Below are 12,338 nucleotides of genomic sequence, written 5' to 3'. Positions count from 1 at the left end.
CATGCGGAACACGCACTTTGATCATTCTTCAGAAAGCAAGAGTACTAAGCTGATGCAAAATTAAAGAACGTAATTTTATGAAACCTTCACTCGAAGTGATTTCTCTATTAGTCTTTAATAAGTTGGGAGGATTTTGAATTATTTTTTCATGAAAATTTTAATCTGCCTGTAAAAATAAACGTCTCTGGGTTCCCAAAGTGGAATGCATTTGGGTGAGAAAATTTTTACGGTTCAGGTGCTTGCTTTTCTGTCTTCTACAAAGATTTGATCGTAAAGTGTCTGATCAGTATACTCTCACCACAAATAAAGCAAACGTTAGCCATATATTTGTTATTTTTAAGTAAGAACCACAACCGGAATATCCATTTTAAGAAAGTTTGCCGTGATGATTGGTATATACATGAAATTTATACAGAAAAAATACTATTTCTGAATAATTTTGCATTACATACACTATTGAATGGTAATCTTTACGACACAATAGAAAGAAAGTACATGGGCTGGATCTGGGCCTGTACCATCAGCGTGATAGCCAAAAACCTTAACCGTTGCGCTACTTTCGCTTGGACGTAAAATGTCTAACGTCACGATTATAGATGATACGCATAAATCTTCACCATCAGTTTTCTTGGAAACTATGGGGCGTCGCACGAAAAACCGCTAACGAGGTACTCAGGGCGTACCTAAGACTCACCAAAATCTGTGATTAAAAGGTGTGATGGTCCCCTTGTCAGATACATGCTACGCAACCATGCAGAACACTTTCTGATATTTGCACACAGAATTTACTCAATACGCAGACAGATTGGGTACACTGCTTGTGTCCCGGGTGATTAACAGAAAAGGATGACTGATGACCTTAGCTGTCTGGTCTCCTTAAACACTTACTCAGCATCAGTCTCAAATTGAAAGTTGCACTCACGACACGTAGAAGTACTCTGACGCTGTGCTAACCAGTTAGCTGGTTTCCTCCTCCCTGGCAACCGCTATTGTTGCTGTCCTGTGTTGACGTCTGAATAAACGACTGTAAGTAAGCGTAGACTACACTAGCTTCCCTAGTAGCTTTGGTCAGTTAATGTCGCACCCACGTTAGCTGTACGTGGGGTATGTTGTGTACCTGTCGGGCGTTACCTCATAACGATTACTTTCTTTACGTGTGCGATCAGCGCAATACTAGATTTCCCTAAAAACCAGAAATGGTGAACGGTCTAGAAACTGAGTGAGGTTATATAAAGGGCCAGGTAATCTACGGAACATTTTTGGTCTACGTAGTTGTCCTCCTGCTTGTCACTTAAGAATGAACAGTATTTATAGCAAAACTGAAATTTCCAATGTTTAATTCAGATTTTATTCGAAAATTGATGATTTGTAATGTGAAACATAGGGATGTTGTAGTAAAAATAAAGAAAACAGTCGTCCAGATTTATTATAAAGGGCTAGGAAACGCAGTTTTCTCGACATAAAGGTAAAATAAAAGAACTGCTCTACAGAAATATATTAAATATAACTTCAATACTTCATTTAAATTATACAAAACATGTTTCTGTTATTCATAAATAACTTTCGTATTTATCAATTGAAATAGGAAACTTATGCCTTTCATCATAATGAAGAACGTTCTACTGATTACGAAATAATAACAACAATTGTATACATGGAGACAATTACTGAACTATATGAAAAAAAAACATAAATTAGTTACAAACTACGGTGTGCACACACTTTATTCAACATGTAAACGTGACTATAGGTTTTCGGATTTAGGTTAGGACATGTTCGATATGCCTGCCATCATTGGCGATGATGTGGCGCAGACGAATAGTGAAATTCTGCATGACCCGCTGAAGTCTCGGAACATCGGTGCTGCCGATGACCTCCTGAATGTCTGTTTTCAGCTCAGCAATAGTTTTGAGGTTATTATTGTACACCTTACACAGCCCCCTCCCCCCCCCCCCCTCCAAAAAGGAGTCGCATGTGTTCCGATCCTGAGAATACGGCGGCCAATCGGGGCCCATGGCAATTGCCTCTGGGTACCCGAGAACCGGAATGCTATCCCCATAGTGCTCCTGCAGGTCATTAAACACTCTCCTTCTTCGATAGCCACCATGACATCAAGGAATATCGCACCTATTATTCCGTGACTGGACATTCACACCACACAGTCATCCTTTGAGCGTGAAGAGACTTTTCGATGGTGAAATGCGGATTCTAAGTCCCCCAAATGCGCCAATTTCGCTTATTGACCAACCCATCCAAATGAAAATGGCCGACAACAACAACGCGTGTGCGCATGCGCATACTAATCCCCATCACACCCTTCGTATAACCGTGAAGTTTGAATGTCCTAACGCAAACCGTTCAGAAGTTATGACGATTTAATTTCATATAGCTCAGTAATTGTCACCCTGTATATCCTTTATCTTTTTGCAGGTAAACTCTACTTGCACTAGACGTTATTGCTTTGATTATATAAAAACACAGAATTTAGGCAATCAACAAAATTTTATTGCTTATAAAATCTAATTTATATTCTGTAAGGATTTAAAATACACAATGAACTAACACAGAATGATGTGCGGTTCTGATTATGAGCGAGACAACCAATCAAACAATTAAAAAAGAAAGAGAAATCTTCAGAGCCCAGTTTCTCTCTTACACATTCATTTATGTCTTTTTCCCTACCAATGTTACCAGTGCTGCCAGCAATCCTACCATTTACCACGTCATTTATGTAGTGTACCAAAACTACCGAACCGTAGTCTTGGTAGAGCGCCACTCTACTTTTGAACTTCTCTTGTTACAGATCGTGTTGTCGTTGTGTCGCTCACAATAGTGACTAAACGTAAATGTGTGGTTCCTCGTGCTTCCAATATAATTATACCAATAAAAGTTTTCAGAAATCACTGCAACAAGCCGTGTTTTACGATAATTCAAAAATGGTTCAAATGGCTCTGAGCACTACGGGACTTAACTTCTGATGTCATCAGTCCCCTAGAACTTAGAACTACGTAAACGTAACTAACCTAAGGACATCACACACATCCATGCCCGAGGCAGGATTCGAACCTGCGACCGTAGCGGTCGCGCGATTCAAGACTGTAGCGCCTAGAACCGCTCGGCCACCCCGGTCGGCTGCGATAATTCGATTTCTGTTTACCATGACAGGTTTCGAATCGCCAAGCGACTCATCATCAGATGGTACACACTTTTAATGAATGTTTGGAGCATTGTAGGGGTCTTGAAAACTAACAGACTTGTTGAAGGAACTTGCGTGTGGATCAAGCCTAGCTCCTAAGTACGAGTCATGGGATACTATCTAATACGGTGTCGGACCACCTGTTTCCCAGCAGACTGCAGTAACTCGACGTGGAATGGACTCAGCAAGTCGTTGGATGTTCCCTGCAGAAATATTGAGCCATGCTTCCTCTATAACCGTCCATAATTTCGAAAGTCTAAATGTTCGATAGGTGGCCAAATCATTCGCTCGAATTGTCCAGAAAGTTCTTTAAACGAATCGCGAACAACTGTGTCCCGGTGACATGGCGCATTATCATTCATAAAAATTCCATTGTTGTTTGGGAACATCAGGTTCATGAACGGCTGCAAATAGTCTCCTAGTAGCCTAACAAAACCATTCCCAGTCAATGATCGGTTTAGTCCATTCCATGTGAACACAGCCCACACCATTAGCTTGCACAGTGCCTCGTGGAAAACTTTGGTCCATGGGCTAGTGGAGTCTGCGTCACACTCGAGTCCTACCATCAGTTCTTACCGACTGAAAGCGGGACTCATTTGATCAATTCATGGTTTTCCAGTCGTCTAGAATTTAACCGATATGGTCACGAGCCCAGGAGAAGCACTGCAGGTGATGTCGTGTTGTTAGCAATAGCACTTGCGTCGGTCGTTTGCAGCCATAGCACATAAACGCCAAATTTTGGCGCACTGTCCTAACGGATACGTTCGTCATACGTCCCATATTAATTTACGCAGTGTTACCCATCTGTCAGCGCCACTGCGTTGTCCTTGGTGAGAACTAATGCCTGAAATCTGGTATTCTTGGCGCACTCTAGACGCTGTGGGTCTCGGAAATTTCGTAACGATCTCTGAAATGGAAGGTCCATGTGTCTAGCTCCCACTATAATTTCGCGATGAAAATCTGTTAATTCCCGACTTGCGGCCATAATGATGTCGGAAGCCTTTTCACATGCGCACTGCCATGTTATACCTTGTGTATGTGATACTACCACCATCTGTATATGTGAATTTCGCTATCCAATGCTACCTCAGTCCGCAGGGGAACTCAAAATGAATTTATCGATTACAAACGGACATAATAATTTAATGCATAGAGGTTCATTTACATGAACCGCAAAGAATGTAAAGGGAAGTTCAAATTTTTTTACATATTTTGTATAAATTGTGTGATTCCTAGTGGTCACGCGAACATCTCAGAGAAAATCCATTTCACGCCATAAGTTCTGAAGCATATGCTGAGTAAGGATCACGAAAGCATTAGAAATGGGCAGTATGAGTTATGGAACTATTTTGTCGCAAAGGATGCCTGTCACATAATTCCATAAAAAACCATGAGTGTCACTTCCGGATATCTAGGTCACCGAAAGTAAAACAGATCATTGTCATATCTAGTAAGACCACCCAACTGTTTGGAAGATGGCGATTTAAAAATGTGGACACCTGCATACCTCAATTGGGGTGTATATGTGGTTTCCACATCATTTTAATCAACCAGCCACTATGAATTGAGATGCAAATGAATTACAGACATTGATTTAAATCAATGAGAAAAGTTGAAAATTTGTTCCCGACAGGGGTACGTTCACAGCTCTACTGCTTACAAGGCAAATGCGCTGAACACTACGCCATCCGGACACAGTGATCAGCGCGGCCGCAACGACTATCAAAGCACGCCTCCCGTCAGACCCAAATTCGCAACTTATCCACACACTACTAATGTAGTGCCCATTGTCCATCACTCTCATTACTCGCGGCATTTCGCCGATTCCCGTAAGAGTTCAGGCCTGGTGTTGATCTGCACTAAGAGATCATCAGCCGTCCTCGCCCTAATTATACACTACTGGTCATTAAAATTGCTACACCACGAAGATGACCTTCTACAAACGCGAAATTTAACCGACAGAAAGAAGATGCTGTGATATGCAAATGATTAGCTTTTCAGAGCATTCACACAAGGTTGTCGCCGGTGGCAACACCTACAACGTGCTAACATGAGGAACGTTTCCAACCGATTTCTAATACCCAAACACCAGTTGATCGGCGTTGCCTGGTGAAACGTTGTTGTGATGCTCGTGTAAGGTGGAGAAATGAGTACCATCACGTTTCCGACTTTGATAAAGGTCGGATTGTAGCCTATCGCGATTATGGTTTAACTTATCGCGACATGGCTGCTCGCGGTGGTCGAGATCCAATGACTGTTAGCAGAATATGGAATCGGTGGGTCAGGAGGGTAATACGGAACGCCGTGCTGGATCCCAACGGCCTCGTATCACTAGCAGTCGAGATGACAGGCATCTTATCCGCATGGCTGTAACGGATCGTGCAGCCACGTCTCGAACCCTGAGTCAACAGATGGGGACGTTTGCGATACAACAACCATCTGCACGAACAGTTCGACGACGTTTGCAGCAGCATGGACTATCAGCTCGGAGACCACGGCTGCGGTTACCCTGGCGCTGCCTCAGAGACAGGAGCGTCTGCGATGGTGTACTCAACGACGAACCTGGGTGCACGAATGTCAAAACGTCTTTTTTTCGGATGACTCCAGGTTCTGTTTACAGCATCATGATAGTCGCATCCGTGTTTGGCGACATCGCGGTGAACGCACATTGCAAGCGTGTATTCGTCATCGCCATACTGGCGTATCACCCGGCGTGATGGTATGGGGTGCCATTGGTTACACGTCTCGGTCACCTCTTGTTCGCATTGACGGCACTTTGAACAGTGGACGTTACATTTCAGATGTGTTACGTCCCGTGACTCTACCCTTCATTCGATCCTTGCGAAACCCTACATTTCAGCAGGATAATGCACGACCAAATGTTGCAGGTCCTGTACGGGCCTTTCTGGACACAGAAAATGTTGACTGCTGCCCTGGCCAGAACATTCTGCAGTTCTCTCAGCAATTGAAAACGTCTGGTCAATGGTGGCCGAGAAACTGGCTCGTCACAATACGCCAGTCACTACTCTTGATGAACTGTGGTATCGTGTTGAAGCTGCTTGGGCAGCTGTACCTGTACACGCCATCCAAGCTCTGTTTGACTCAATGCCCAGGCGTATCAAGGCCGTTATTATGGCCAGAGGTGGTTGTTCTGGGTACTTATTTCTCAGTATCTATGCACCCAAATTACGTGAAGATGTAATCACATGTCAGTTGTAGTATAATATATTTGTCAAATAAATAAACGTTTATCATCTGCATTTCTTCTTGGTGTAGCAACTTTAATGGCCAGTAGTGTATATATGTGGTGTCTGTCCTTTCGGACTTGTCTAATGTGGGTGGTACTCCATCAAAATATAGAACTTTACTTTCTTTGCAATTCTTACTTATTTATCGCAATGCATTTAATAGTTGCAGCCACCTGTAATCGCTATATTCATTTTTAATTGCCACGCATGTGTACATTTTTGTGTTTAATTCCCTGTTTCTGTATTTTATGTTGCTATGTGCACCGGTGCAATATTTTCTACAATTGTTTTTATAATCGACGAGCTACTGCAATCGGACCTTGCGTCATGCTTACAACGGTGTACATTTTCATAATGGTCGCAGTCGACGGAAACAATAGGAAAGACGGGTGGTGTGTGGCGGCAGTAATGAGGTGGCTCCGAGGTACCTGGGCTCGCCTTGAACGACGCTGGTGCCTGTGCCAAGGCCAGCCAGCACTGCCGCTAGACGCGATCAATGAGCTTCGCCGGCGCGAGTCGGCCCCGCAGCCGCTCATCTCCCGCAACGCTTGCCTCGGCCTTCAAGCTGGCCTCTGGTCACCTCAAGACAGCGTTGCGAGGACAAGTGACCGTGTATGTTAATGACTGCAGACATTATTAGTCGTCGTATCAAACCGCATAGAGGTGATGCAGTTACCTGCACGGCGGTCAGAAAAAGCCTAGTAAAGATGTTCCACGGTATGTTGTGCTGAGAAATAGTTGTTAAGAAAAAAACTTTTATGCGTTGCCCCGCTTCCGACTTAATTGGCATTGAAGTTAGCCAATCAGGCCGCTGCCCGTGCAAATTCAAGCGGCCCACTCGATGTAATTAGCGCCAGTTTTCGCATAGCGTAGGTGATAGCGCCAGTGACTACTCAGCCTTTGGCTCCGGTTCGATCGTTACTACCGTTTCACGTCCAGTTTTTGTATCGTTCTCTTGTTCCGTTTCAGAAAGCGAAACGAAGGCCGGGTTCGTTGACACCGTCTCTGGCGGCACACAACGGCCTGATTGGTTAGCTTCGATGCTAACTAACTCGGAAACCACTCAATGTATCGAATTTTTTCTTCACTGCACAATCTACCCTGTAGGACCCTTACAAGATTTTCAGACTGTTTCTGACCACCATGTATAATCAAGGACAATTAGATAAAAAGTATTTGTCTTACGCCAAATCTTGACAAAATCAGCCTTCCAACTAACTGCTAATGCAGAGATATGCAAATAAGGGTGCTTCATTAAAAGTAAAAATATAATTGTATTGACAACGCGATTGGTGTAACAATTACAGATGGTCACGTAAAAAAATACCGGAAAGGAATAACGTGTCGATATATTAACTCTAGAAATACCAAGACATTTTCCATAACACGTACTACCGAGAGCGGAGAGGGAAGAGGTACTTTATGCCCCTCACGAAAAAAATTAAAAACCATATTTCCTTAATTACTGTTAACTTTTTTGTTAACAATATCAGTTCTAAATAGGTACTGCTGTATAAATAGGGTCCAGAACCTGAAAATATTTTGTAGCACAATCTTAGCAATACCAACGTAGAGTATACATTTTAAAGGCATATAAACGTGTATGAAGGGTGCTGATCTTGAAAATATGAATATGACATTTGTTCCGTAAACTCACGTTCACTACTAAGACATAAATTTAAAACTATTAGAGAATCAGGTGTACTAAATCATTAAAAATAATTAACAATTTTTTACACATTTTAAAATATAAAGTACAGGACTAGATTCCAATATTTTCAAAAGGTGGACATAAAGGACCCCCCCCCCCTCCCCCACCACCACCCGCCCTTTGGTATTGCGCGGATTAACAAGAACGTTGCCATAGTCTTCTGTGAATGAAGGAAATTGCAGGCTTACAAGGGGACGGCGCCTACTCATGATCACCGACTTCATTTACATTCATAATATATGAAGGGCTTGGCAAGAAGTGAAAGTGACAGAAGTGAGAGATTCACATGGCGAGGTGTTTAGTGAAAATAACATTTTTTTCGCGTCAGATGACGCATGAGCTATTTATGTAGGGTCGAGCCACAATGCGGGAGGTTTTCTATTTTCAGTTTTTACATTACTTACACTGCTAATAAAACGAAATACGAATGAAGTCCCCCCCCCCCCGTATTTATCGCAATATGCTGTACCGCTTTTGGAGAATTATTGCCCACAGTATACGCATGCCTCCAAGAGAGTACTCGCTCTCTTGGAGCGAGGAATCAAATCCGGTGGATGAGTACGCTCCAGAATATAGCGATGTCATCATCACTTCGTCAAAATCTGAGAAACTTACAACAGCCTTATACAACAATTTTTTGAAATTATGTGATGAATCCCTACGTGCAGAAGACCCAATTTCTTCCCTTAAATGACTCGGCGGGAAGACAAATCAAGAATTCTATGACGAGATTTTTCAAGGTGAAGGATTTCCATCACACTGTGTTAAAGCGATTCCCACCAAATACACACCGCCAGTGCAGCTCTTCGATGCCTGGTATTATCGTCAGGTACAGAATTTGATCAAGAAGCTTCAAAACTACTTTATCTCATATAGAGAAAAAAGAAATCACATCCCGAGAGGACTTCATCAAAATACATTCCAACGTTCATCAGCAGCTATCCTCTGTAATATTTGGCGATATGACGCGTTGCCATACTGTGCGATCACAGCGTACCTTTTATGAATGTAAACAACGTTCGCTTTTCTATACAAACTTTAAAAATATCATTTACTGTAAAAATTCGGCGTTTATAAAGGGTTCAAGATGTCGAGAAAATTACTGTTTCCTCTATTTTGACAATGAATATCACCCTAGCACGTGCAAATCATCAACTGTAAAATAATAAAATTATTTAATTTTAGGTGCGAAATTCCCGTGCACGTCTCACATTCCTCTTCCGCAGATGTGCTTTGAGTCCTAAATTCTCCTTCGCCTCATCTTTTCATGCCTTTTATGAAAATATCAATAAATACAGTATAGTGAACATTATTTCGGTTTATTTTCTGCGTAAGTAACGTTAGATAGAAAATAAAGAAGTTTCCGTATAGAGACTCGAGCCCAGACGACCCTCTAACGTTCTCTACTCTTTTCGCTGCGCCAACCGCCGACTGGAAACAATGCTAACATAAATGGTTGATGCCTCGTACGATCCGCGCCAAAAATGCTATTTTTCTCGAAACGCTTGCCCATCTGAAGTTCTCTCTTGTGTTACTTTCATTTCTGCTCAAAACCTGTTTATGCCATCAATTTGTACGCAATCGGTGATGGCGAGTGAATGCGGTTTCCTCATTAAATACGAGGCGTGTTTTTTTAAGTAAGTACCGTTTTGAAATTAAAAAAAGACGTGCTAAGATATCTCAATAATTTTATTTTTACATGAAAGCCTGTACCTTAATCTACTTTTCTACATAATTTCCGTCAATATTGAGGCAATTGTCATAATGTTGTACCAGTTTTTGAATACCCTCCTCATAGAAGTCTGCCGCCTGACTTGTTAACCACTGCATCACCACTGTTTTCACTTCGTGATCGTCTGTCCATAGAATGGCGGCATTCAGATTCACCCAGAAAAGTGAAGTTTAAACAAACAATTTATGCCCAGAAAATCATGTGCACAGTTTTTTGGGACAGAAAAGGAGTACTGCTTGTGGAATTTCTGCCTCGTAATGAGACAATCAATGCAGCAGCTTACTGTAAGACATTGCACAATCTGCGCCGTTCAATTCAGAACAAGAGACGTGGAAAGTTGAGCAAGGGCGTCGTTTTTCTGCAAGACAATGCCCGTCCGCATGTGGCGAATAAGACCAAAGATCTCATCACATCTTTTCGATGGGAAGCTCTAGATCATCCTCCGTACAGCCCAGTGACTACCATCTGTTCCTCCACTTGAAGAAACACCTGGGCGGTCAGCGTCTTCATGACGAAGTCAAAACAGTGGTGATACAGTGGTTAACAAGTCAGGCGGCAGACTTCCGTGAGGAGGGTATTCAAAAACTGGTACAACGTTATGACAAGTGCTTCAATATTGACGGAAATTATGTTGAAATGTAGATTAAGGTACAGGCTTTCATGTAAAAATAAAATTATTGAGATATCTTAGCACGTCTTTTTTTAATTTCAAAACGGTACTTACTTAAAAAAAAACGCCTCGTACGTTCACAGAATGTTACGGAACGGCATTATACACTGAAGAGCCAAAGAATCTTGTACACCTACCTAATATCGTGTAGGGATCCTACGAACACGCAGAAGTGCAGCAACACGACGTGGCATGGACTTGACTAATGTCTGAAGTAGTGATGGAGGTCTGTCCATAAATCCGTAAGAGTATGAGGAGAGATCTCTTCTGAACAGCATGTTGCAAGGCATCCAACATATGCTCAATAATGTTCATGTCTGGGTAGTTTGGTGCCCAGCGAAAGTGTTTAAACTCTGAAGAGTGTTCCTGGAGCCACTCTGTAGTAAATCTGGAAGCGTGGGGTGTCGCATTGTCCTGCTGGAATTGCCCAAGTCTGTCGGAGTGCACAATAGCCATGAAAGGATGCAGGTGATCAGACAGCATGCTTACGTACGTGTCACCTGTCAGAGTCGTATCTAGACGTATCTGGGGTTCCATATCACTCCAACTGCAACCCCCCACACCATCACAGAGCCTCCACCAGCTTGAACAGTCCCCTGATGACATGCAGGGTCCATGGATTTATGTGGTTGTCTCCATACCTGTACACGTCCATCCACTCGATATAATTTGAAACGAGATTCGCCCGACCAGGCAACATGTTTCCAATCATCAACAGTCCAATGTCGGTGTTAACAGGCCCACGCGAAGCGTAAAACTTTGTGTCGTGCAATCATCAAGGGTAAACTAGCGGGCCTTCGGCTCCGAAAGCCCATATCGATGATGTTTCGTTGAATGGTTCACACGTTGACGCGCATTGAAATTTGGAGCAATTTGGGGAAGGGTTGCACTTCTGTCACTCTGAACGATTCTTTTCAGTCGTCGTTGGCCCCGCTCTCGGACGATCTTTTTCCGGCCGCAGCGATGTCGGAGACTTGATGTTTTTAGTGGATTCCCGATATTCACGGTACAATCGTGAAATGGTTGTTCAGGAAAATCCCTACTTCATCAGTACCTCGGAGACTGTGTGTCCCATCGCTCACTTAAATCTTGATAACCTGCCATTGCAGCAGCAGTAACAGATCTAACAACTGCGCCAGACACTTGTCTTATATAGGCGTTGCCGTCCGCAGTGCCGTATTCTGCCTGTTCACATATCTCTGTATTTGAATACGCATGCCTGTACCAGTTTCTTTGGCGCTTCAGTGTATCTACGAAAGAGACTGCTTACAAAATAACTGCAAGATGGCTGAATACTATCCATATAAGCTCAGCCCAGCAGGTGTCTTCGAACGTATACTCACAAAAAAGGGCTGAATAACAGTCACATGATTGTTTGGTTAATTGGAGGGCATAAAACAACTACCGGTGAAATCAAATAGAATGTAGCCGAGAATAGATATCTAATGTCTCTCAAAAACCTACCTTCTGAATCATAAGTCACGCTTTCTGAATGGAATCTATAACGGGCGATCAAAAAGTTTCCATCTGAGTGCGTTGCTGTAGCGTATATGCAACGTAGCGTGACTCCTATGCGGGTATATAAGCGCCCTCATTTAGGTAAGGGATTAGTGTTGCATTCGTGTCTTTTCGATGTGCGTGCGGTAAAGTAAGAAACGTGAACTATGGGGAGGATAATTCCAAATGTGTTCGAACAGGTCCAAAGTGCTGTTATTCTTTTCTTTGCTAACAAAGGTCCGACACCGGTACACATCCATGTGTATGGTTCAGCAAGTCCAATC

The sequence above is a fragment of the Schistocerca serialis genome, chromosome 3 (assembly GCF_023864345.2).
Source record: "Schistocerca serialis cubense isolate TAMUIC-IGC-003099 chromosome 3, iqSchSeri2.2, whole genome shotgun sequence".
Classification (NCBI taxonomy): Eukaryota; Metazoa; Arthropoda; class Insecta; order Orthoptera; family Acrididae; genus Schistocerca; species Schistocerca serialis.
Note: the sequence above shows the minus strand (reverse complement) of the source record.